Below are 7,788 nucleotides of genomic sequence, written 5' to 3'. Positions count from 1 at the left end.
AGAATGGTAGAGTTGGAAGGGACCTCCAGGGTCATCGGGTCTAACCCCTTGCCCAGTGCAGGATCACTAAATGATCCCAGACAGATGTCTGTCCAGCCCTTGTTTGAACACTTCCATTGAAGGAGAATCCCCCCCCCCCTGTGGTAACTTGTTCCTCTCATTGATCACCCTCACTGTCAGAAAGTTTTTTCTAATATCTAAGTAGGGGACATGTACTCCGTACCACAAAAAGTAGAGCTCCGACCCATATACATATACAGCTATATTATGAAATTACATAGAGTTTTGGACCTATCTACAACTGTGTGCATTATGCTGGTACTATTTATAAGGGGGCACTCCCTAGCACCCTAAAGGCCCATTTACACGAGCAGATAATCGCTCGAAGATTGCTGAAACGACAGTTTGAGGGACAGCTTTGAGCGATTATTTTGCATAAAAAATAATTGGTATTTAAGTAGCTACTCAGCTACTCAGCAGGTGCCCCACGTCCATTTATACGTACCAATTATCACTAAAACGATCGTTGATAGCGAATTTTTTTAGCGAAAATCGTTGAGTGTAAATGGGCCTTAAGAGCTCATTCACAGAGGCCTTTTTGAGCATATCATGTATGTGTTTTTTATATACATAAGGGCTATTTCAGACAACCGTATGCACAATTGCACACACTTCAGCATAATGTATTTGTGGCGTAAACAAGGTTTGATAAGGTAGATTTTCGCGCGTATTGGCACGTAGTAGTGCACTTTTTGCAGACGCAGGGCAAGTTCACATGCATGCGTAACACATCCAGCCTAAAGAAGTCCAGACGTGTTCTTCTTCCTGTGGAATTGCACAGCGTATTGCGCATTTGCGCTCATATTGAGTGCGCTTTTGTGCTCCTTCCATAGACTTCTACACCCACAAATAGAGAAGAAATGTATAACCAAATTGAGACCTGGATGTTACTATTCTTGTCAGTGTGGTGTGTACCAGTGATGAGCGAGTATACTCACTAAGGGCAATTGCTCGAGCGAGCATTGCCTTTAGCGAGTACCTGCCCGCTCGAGACAAAAGGTTCGGGTGCCGGCGGCGAGCAGGGAGCTGCGGGGGAGAGCGGGGAGGAACGGAGGGGAGATCTCTCTCTCCCTCTCTCCCCCCGCTCCCCCCTGCTGACTGCCGCTACTCACCGCTCCCCTGCGCCGGCACCCGAACCTTTTGTCTCGAGCGGGCAGGTACTCGCTAAAGGCAATGCTCGCTCGAGCAATTGCCCTTAGCGAGTATGCTCGCTCATCTCTAATGTGTACCTATGATAGATGTCTTGCATATAGTCACACCAATAGTTTGTGCTAAAATGATGGGTAATAAATTTGGTATATTTAACACCTCCTTTTTGCCAATTTTGTAACAATTTTGGCTTGTAAGCTTCTGCATTTTCAGAGCTGCCATGAGGCAATGGTAAGAATAGAGCAGAAGTGTCAAACTTATTTTCACTAGGGCCACTATGGCGCTGAAGTATACCTGCACCTGGGAGTCCTCAAAATCCCTTATGAAGGAATGCAACCCCGGGGGTATCCAAGCGCGGGCCACCCGGTTGGCCCAAAGAACTATACTCCAGGGGAGAGACGGCTCCTGTCCCCCATAGGACAGCAACCGCGCTACCAGTCTCGGCTTCAGGATGTCTACAGACAGGACCGCAGTCTATCCGTTCTCACCCGGGGAGCTTCTCCTGGTGCACTTTCAGGTAGAGGGCTGGGGCACCCTGATCCGGGGCATCCTTCTCATCGCCCCAAAAGAACCGTGACTGGGGCGGCGGATAGCAGGTGGCCACACCTGAGATGGTCGATCCGGCTATAGTCATGGGAGGAAGCATCTTCTCGCGGCAAAGCTTTTTGGAAGTCTGGTACAAGGAGTCTGCAGCTGCAGGTAGCTCCTCCCCTTTTGGGTTGTTGAAAGTCTTAGTGGGGGTAGTCCTCCCCCCTACTTTGCGCTTGGCCAGGGCGCGGTCTTCCTGGCGCCAAAATTTGGCGGGAAAGTTTTGGTGGGAGTGAGCTGGGGAGAGGAGAGCTTTTGGACGTCATTTTGGGTAGTCCCGGGTGGAACATACAGTGAAAACACTTGTAAATCATTAACACATTTCTTGTTTGATGGTATCTCTGCATCATCGCAGGCATAACTGTGTGGCACACGAGATTTAATCCTGTTCCTAGTGACGCCAAAAGAGAATAGGGCACTGCAACGTCCCATAGGGTGACCACGGACACATAGCATGTGCTGAGGAGCTGGGAGGGCAAGATGCTGGCTCTTCATTGCGGTACTTAGCACGCTCCCTCCCGGAGGGACGCATGCAGACGAGACCAGGGCAGCGCTAGGCCTCTTCTGGACACTCCCGGCATGGGAATGCCCAATAGACATTGGGACAGGTGAAAGGGTTGTCACGCGTGACGCCACCGTTCCGGCACCCACTGGTATGAACTTCGGCGAGGAAATAAACAAGCACCTCAAGTCCCCGGGAACAGTCAGGGCCTGGAATAACTTTTACTGGAAACTTCAATAGTACAAGACACACAGGACAAGTTTAGAATGTGCAGGAATGAGATGAAACTAAGTACCTTCATACAGCAGACCCAGACTGTAGACGCCCGTGTGTGAATCTATAAAGACGCGTACCTCCACTCAGCAGGACTCAGACTTTTAGATGCTTGAGTGTGACCAATGAAACTGCAGTACTTCCACCTGATGGTCCCAGCTGTAGGACGCGCGGGTGTGAATTGATCAGATAAGAGTACCTCTGCACTAGGCCTTGCCACAAGAACACGCACGCTTAACTCATGCTCTCTCACTCTTTTGTGGGGCTCACTCTTCTAGCAGCATTTCTGGTGGTGTACGAGAGATCTCTCTGCCTCCTCCATTCTTCATTACATGAGGGCCGAAGGTGCCCCCATGCAGCTGGAACTCTTTGACAGGAACCCAGAAGACATGGACAACTTCCTCCTGCTCTCATGCACTTCCATTTATTCTCTCTTCTCTAGTGTTAGCTATCCCTCCTAGCTTTATGTCGTCGGCAAATTTGATCAGTTTCCCCTAAATTCCCTTCTCCAGATCATTTATAAAAGTGTTGAACACCACTGGGCCTAGGACAGAGCCTTGTGGTACCCGACTTGATATATTCCTCCACTTGGATGGGCAGCCATTTATGACCACTCTATGAGTATGATCACTCGGCCAGTTGTGAATACACAGTTGCCTTGTCAATCCCATATTTGGTCATTTTTTCAATAAGTATGCTATGAGATACTTTGTCAAATGCTTCAAGATATACTGTATCCACCGCATTTCCCTGATCGACCCAATCGGTGATTCTGTCATAGAAGGAAATTAGATTTGTCTGGCATGACTTGTTTTCTACCAACCCATGCTGGCTCTGGTTAATTATTCCATTTTAATCGAAGTACTTGCGTACATGCTGTTTAATAATTTGTTCATAGATATTTCCCGGTATAGAAGTCAGGCTCACAGGCCTGTAGTTTCCTGGATCCATCTTCTTTTCTTTTTTGAAGATAGGGACAACATTTGCCCTTTTCCAATCTTCTGGGACTTCCTCTGTTCTCCAGGAATTTTCAAAGATTATGGTGAGTGGTTCAGCAATTACCTCCGCTGCTTCCTTTAGTATCCTAGGATGTCATTCATCTGGATCTTGAGACTTGAATTCATTTGAGTTAGCTAAGTGTTCCCTTACCATCAATATGTTTATAGATGGACTGTATTCCTCAATTCATTATTAGCTTTAGCTTTTCTGACACATGCCCTACAGTTTCTGCAGACTACATTATATTCTTCTTTAGATATTCCCCTCTTTCCATTTGATTAACATATTTTTCTTCCTTTTTAGCATGTGTGCAAGTTCTGTGCAAATAAGGAAGATGGAACAATAACTCTGCAGCGCCACCTATTGGAAGGCAGCATTCCTGCAAATCAATGTTAGACTCTTTTTAACTTTGTAAGTTCTGCATTCATCCATCCTGGTCTCTTTAAATGCTTCCCATTCTTCCTTCTTTTAGGGATTGTTAACAATTGTGATTTGAGAATCTCATTTTGCAATATTTCCCAACCTTCTTGGACATTTCTGTCCTTAAGTACATCCAGCCATTGGATCCTTCCTACCCTCTTTCTGAGTCCATTAAAATCTGCCTTTTTGAAATCCAACCTTGAGGTCTGAGTCTTCTCAGGTCTTTCTCCCCTTGTTATCCAAAGATATACATGCCTAGACAGATATCCCTCAGTCACTACCCAATGCACATGCCCTTGCACGTGGTAAAAGTACAGTAAATATGCCGATGCACTCTAAAAAAAAAAGCATTGTTTATTCCGCATATGCATATACGCTCATGTAACGCCGGCCTTATACTAACAAATCCAGCTCTGCTACAGCTGAACACCTTTGCCTAACATATTCCACTCTGCTACATCAAAATACTTCAACTGAACAAATTCAGCTCTATTCCGTGTGTATACCTCAACCTAACAAATTCAGCACTGCTACATCTGCATACCTTAAAGGGGTTGTCCCGCGGCAGCAAGTGGGTCTATACACTTTTGTATGGCCATATTAATGCACTTTGTAATGTACATTGTGCATTAATTATGAGCCATACAGAAGTTATAAAAAGTTTTATACTTACCTGCTCCGTTGCTGGCGTCCTCGTTCCCATGGAGCCGACTAATTTTCGCCCTCCGATGGCCAAATTAGCCGCGCTTGCGCAGTCCGGGTCTTCTGCTCTCTTCAATGGAGCCGCTCGTGCAGAATTCCGGCTCCGTGTAGCTCCGCCCCGTCACGTGCCGATTCCAGCCAATCAGGAGGCTGGAATCGGCAATGGACCGCACAGAAGAGCTGCGGTCCACGGAGGGAGCAGACCCCGGCGGCCATCTTCAGCAGGTAAGTATGAAGACGCCGGACCGCCGGGATTCAGGTAAGCGCTGAGCGGTTTGTTTTTTTAACCCCTGCATCGGGGTTGTCTCGCGCCGAACGGGGGGGGGGGTTAAAAAAAAAAAAAAAAAACGTTTCGGCGCGGGACAACCCCTTTAAGGCAGTGTTTCCCAACTCCAGTCCTCAGGGACCGCCAACAGGTCATGTTTTCAGGACTTCCTCAGTGTTGCACAGGTGATGTAATTATTGTCGGTGCCTCAGACATTGCCACAGGTGTTCTTACTATAGGAGATCCTGAAAACATGACCTGTTGGTGGTCCCTGAGGACTGGAGTTGGGGACCCCTGATTTAAGGGACCTTTCACGCAGGGTGAAATGTTCAACAACAGTGTTGGACCTCTATGCGCAATGATAAGGTTTCTCCCCTTCCACCTCTTTAGGAGGGTGGCTAGGGTGCCCGGTAGGGCTGGCAGAGCTGCATCACCACCTGTGAGCTGCTGAACAGAGCGGTGTGGAGGTGCGAACTGGAACTCAGAATCCCTGTGCTGGCACTGCCCCCTCTGCCAAGTGCTATCTGCATCCTCCGGGGAAAGTGGCGAGACTGTAATGCTGCGCCCCGGCCACATACAAGGACATGGCGGGCCAGATTGACAGTCCCTATCATACTGAGCTTCAGGTACCAATGGTGGTGGGTGCATTCTGAAGCCCTGGCCTTGGGCATCAAGAGAGGTGCAGTTTGTCAATGTAGCAGAGCTAAGTTCGGCGTGCAGTTTGTCAATGTAGCAGAGCTAAGTACGTTGGTATCACAACGTGTAGTTTTCCATAGGGCTATATATTCAGTTCTTACATTGCACAAGAAAGAGTTAAATAACAAATTGAGCTCTGCTACATAACGCAGGCACTACAACCCATCTGGAGAGGGAGTCCCCAGCTGGCATATGGTCCTGAGACTGCTGTACTGTGCTATGTATTCCCCAGCCAGGAGGGGAGGGGAGATCAGGAGGTCCAATGATGGTTCTGCCTCTCCTGCCGGCATCCCCTCCCCATGCAGCCTGTGTGTGCTCGGGAGGGACCAGATGCAGCAGCACAGCCCGGGACTGGGAGCGCGGACACAGCCGGACCCATGCACAAAGCTCTCCCCCCAGGTAGGTCACCCTACATGTCACCCCGTACAGCCGCAGCCACCAATGGGAACTTTTCACTGCATGAGCAAAGTGCATGGAAAGCTGCAAACTCCTGTGTGGCACAGCATCCCCCCGGTCACCTGCTCCTCGGGAGCTCACACTCACTTCCCTACTTGTTAGCTACAGGCATGCAGAAGTAATGGTGCCGCCAGTATGCGGGTGTGTCTGTATGACATCAGTGGTGGAAGTGCGAGAGAAATGCGTTCCACGTGTAGCAGAGCTGAGTTTGTCACTTGGTAGCAGTATCTCAATCTGTATTCCGTGGCTTCACATTGCACTGCAGGTAAAGCTACTACAGATGGTGACCATAAGGGGCAGAAGACGTTGTTCATTGACAAATTCAGCTCTACTGCATGTGGAATATCTGTAACATGTACATAGGTATATACTGGAGCCGATCTATTAGGGGGGAAATATACAGAGCTTTTTTATTGTAAACATGCACTATTTTCCCGAAATGTAGATTATCGTGACATGAGGCATTAATTATGCAATCTCATCTATCTATCTATCTATCTATCTATCTATCTATCTATCTATCTATCTATCTATCTCATATCTATCTATCTATCTCATATCTATCTATCTATCTCATATCTATCTATCTCATATCTATCTATCTCTCATATATATCTATATCATATCTATTTATCTCCTATCTATCTATCTATCTATCTATCTATCTATCTATCTATCTATCTCATATCTATCTATCTGTCTATCTATCTATCTCTTATCTATCTATCTATCTATTTATCTCATATCTATCTATCTATCTATCTCGCTATCTCATATCTCTCTCTCTCATATCTATCTCTTATCTATTTCTTATTTATCTATCTCTCATATATATCTATATCATATCTATCTATTTTTCTCATATCTATCATCTATCTATCTATCTATCCATCTCATATCTATCTATCTATCTATCTCATATCTATCTATCTCATATCTATCCATCTCATATCTATCTATCTATCTATCTCATATCTATCTATGTATCTTTCTATCTCTTATCTATCTCATATCTATCTAACTATCTCCTATCTATCTATCTATCTATCTATCTATCTATCTATCTATCTATCTATCTATCTACCTATCTCATATCTATCTATCTATCTATCTATCTATCTATCTATCTATCTATCTATCTATCTCTCTATCTCATATCTATCTCTTATCTATCTCTTATTTATCTATCTCTCATATATATCTATATCATATCTACTATCTATCTATCTATCTATCTATCTCATATCTATCTATTGCTCATATCTATCTATCTATTGCTCATATCTATCTATCTATTGCTAATATCTATCTCTCTCTCTCTCATATCTATCTCTTATCTATCTCATATCTATCTCTTATTTATCTCTCATATATATCTATATCATATCTATCTATTTATCTCCTATCTATCCTCTCTCATATCTATATCTCTCATATATCTCTCTCTCATATCTATCTATCTCATATCTATCTCTCTCATATCCATCTCTTATTTATTTATCTATCTCTCATATATATCTATATCATATCTATTTGTCTCATATCTATCTATCTATCTATCTATCTATCTATCTATCTCATATCTATCTATCTATCTATCTATCTACCTATCTCATATCTATCTATCTATCTCTCTATCTCATATCTATCTCTTATTTATCTATCTCTCATATATATA

General features: G+C 44.8%; 1 protein-coding gene across 1 annotated transcript in view; it reads left to right on the top strand.

The window, feature by feature from the left end:
- Window positions 1–5,936: 5,936 nt before the first annotated feature.
- Window positions 5,937–7,788, top strand: part of KCNS3 (potassium voltage-gated channel modifier subfamily S member 3) — a 90,869-nt gene continuing 89,017 nt past the window's right edge. Inside the window, exon 1 of the mRNA XM_066589175.1 lies at window positions 5,937–6,053. The gene's annotated coding sequence lies outside the window, so the exon portion shown is untranslated. The remainder of the gene's footprint in view (window positions 6,054–7,788) is intronic.

The sequence above is a fragment of the Eleutherodactylus coqui genome, chromosome 1, assembly GCF_035609145.1.
Source record: "Eleutherodactylus coqui strain aEleCoq1 chromosome 1, aEleCoq1.hap1, whole genome shotgun sequence".
Lineage (NCBI taxonomy): Eukaryota > Metazoa > Chordata > Amphibia > Anura > Eleutherodactylidae > Eleutherodactylus > Eleutherodactylus coqui.
The sequence above is the reverse complement of the archived record's forward strand: the minus strand, read 5'-3'. Positions and strand labels throughout refer to the sequence as shown.